The following is a 2,804-nucleotide window of genomic DNA, read 5'->3' on the forward strand; positions in this document are numbered from 1 at the left end:
GAAAGATGACTTTTAAAGTTTCTTCCAAATAACCATTAGTTTTGACTCTCACAACATTCATCAATGATGCTCCTGTGAAGGACGAAGCATGGAATATGGCACTGACACAGTCACTCCAGAAACGAACACATTGTAGATGTCTTGCTGAAGGATACTCTGATGCTGGTTCATTAATCATTCCTTGTGGGTTTTGAACCTACAACCTTTCGGTTACCAGCTCAGATCTTTAACCACTAGATTACAACACATTACATTTCAGGACACTCTACACAAAGTCCCAGAGTTGAAAGAATGTATGTAGTCTCACCTTGAGCAAATGTTATTGCTCAAAATGTTTTTTTCCCCCTAAAATGGTTTTGAACCTATAACCTTTTGGTTACCATCTCAGATCTTTAATCACTAGATTACAGCATAATATATATCAGAACATTAGTCTCACCTTCAAAGTATAACCTTTTTTTATGTTGAACATAAAAGAGGATATTTTGAAGAATGCTGGTAATTAAACAGTTGATGGCCCCCAATGATTTCTATAGTATTTCTTTCCCTACTATGGAAGTCAATGGGGACCAACAACTGGTTCTTCAAAATTCTTTTGGTTCTTCAACATAAGAAAGAAACTTATAGAGGTTTGGAACCACATGAGTAGTAAGGACATCGTTAAAATAGTCCATGTGACATATGAAAACGTACTTACAGGCTGTGAGTCAGCATTACTTGTCAGAACAACAGCATTGTAGGCTAATCTCCCAGGAAACAGCCCTCGTCCTCCATAAAATGTGCTACACACATCTGAATATTTGGTTTGAACTGTTCTGGAACAGTGTTGTAAATATAACTTAACCACTGATTTCTAGTGTCCTAGAGAGTCCTCTTTTTGAAGGCCAAACAAAGTAATTTCGCTTTCACAACGAATCACACAGTGCCGTCACGACATGGCGGCGGCAACAACAATACTACAGCGAGAATGAAAATTACGCCTTCTTTATTTGCGTGAACATTTGGGCGGTGTTATGCAAATCTTCCCACACAGTGACGTAGACATGTGGGGGCGTGTTTGAACGAGGCGTTTTAGGAGGGCGTGCTCTCCAGTGACTCTCACTGCTGAACAGCAGAAATAATTGAGCTATTAAATATGTCTAATTTATGTTTTTCTTTCCTGTGGTCATTTATTTAGTCTTTGATGCTGGTTGTGTGTTTATATGTGATAGCAGGTGTACGGCATAATTAGTATGACAGCCATGTGTCCTGTGCTTGTGTTCACACTGTTTGTTTACATTAAGCATATAATCTTAGCAAACAATAGTATGCACTCTGTTCTCTAGTGTTTTCAGCTTACAGAGATTAATTTGTGCTAATTAATGAGAATCAGAAATAACTTTATATTAATATTAAATTAATAACATTTATTATGTCATATAATCTCAACATCTGAACCCTTAAGCACCTATAATGAGCACTAGATGCTCTATAAAGTAAAGGGGTCATGAACAGCCTTTGTTTTTTATTTTGTACTGTTCTTGACTCTCACTGCTGAACAGCAGAAATAATTGAGCTATTAAATATGTCTAATTTATGTTTTTCTTTCCTGTGGTCATTTATTTAGTCTTTGATGCTGGTTGTGTGTTTATATGTGATAGCAGGTGTACGGCATAATTAGTATGACAGCCATGTGTCCTATATAATCCCATATAATCTTAGCAAACAATAGTATGCACTCTGTTCTCTAGAGTTTTCAGTTTACAGAGATTAATTTGTGCTAATTAATGAGAATCAGAAATAACTTGTTCAATTAATAACATTTATTATGTCATATAATCTCAACATCTGAACCCTTAAGCATCTATAATGAGCACTAGATGCTCTATAAAGTAAAGGGGTCATGAACAGCCTTTGTTTTTTATTTTGTACTGTTCTCTGAGGTCCCCTTATAATGTTATTTTGGATTTACATGAAATTTGATTTACATGAATAGGTTATTTTCTGCCCTATTTTTAACCCCCCTCATCAGAACGCTCTGTTTTAATAGGCATGGAGGATTGTAGACTCAGAAGTAAGCACTCACTGTTATGTTTGGCTAACACTTCAGTATGTTTGACAACCTAAATCCTTTATAGATTGACGCTGCTGCGATTTATGTAAAAATACATAAATAATCAGTAGGCCTACATATCAAACGATCTGTTTAACAGACAAAGCAATAGAGACCACGTAATGAAAACAGTTACTCACACTTACAGTATGTGGTGCGACATTACTGTCAGATCCAATATCGTCGGCACAGCATCATCTTTTAGTTTCAATATTACTGAAAATACCACGTCGAATTGTGCTTTGTTTGTAAACGAATCTGCGGTAATATGAAGGGAACAAAGAACAAAGTTTTTACTGACGCGGTCAGAATTAAAAAAAATATTAATTCACTCTTTCCTAACGTTGGGATCAGAATGCAAAGACTGTCTTTCCACAACTTGGCACTGCACTGCATCTTGTTGTCTTCAGAGCCATCTTTATTGTTTGGTTTCTGCATAGACCTGTGCATTCGCCTCCCTTGTAAATACATACACAAATTGGTGGGTGGGACAGTGCTTATCTACACTATTACATCATAAAGTGACACATTCCACAAGCTGTCGTTTTGGCAGACTGCCTTCAATACAAGCTGTTTTTAGAATAACAAGAAAGTTTAGAGTTCTGAAACTTGCAGGCTGTTTTTACAGGACAATGACCTCTTATTTATCAAAATATCAAGGGAATTTTGGTTTCTCAATTCATGACCCCCAGGTGATTAGGGTAAAAAAAAC

Source organism: Sinocyclocheilus grahami, unplaced genomic scaffold, assembly GCF_001515645.1.
Source record: "Sinocyclocheilus grahami isolate Dianchi unplaced genomic scaffold, SAMN03320097.WGS_v1.1 scaffold234.1, whole genome shotgun sequence".
NCBI lineage: Eukaryota > Metazoa > Chordata > Actinopteri > Cypriniformes > Cyprinidae > Sinocyclocheilus > Sinocyclocheilus grahami.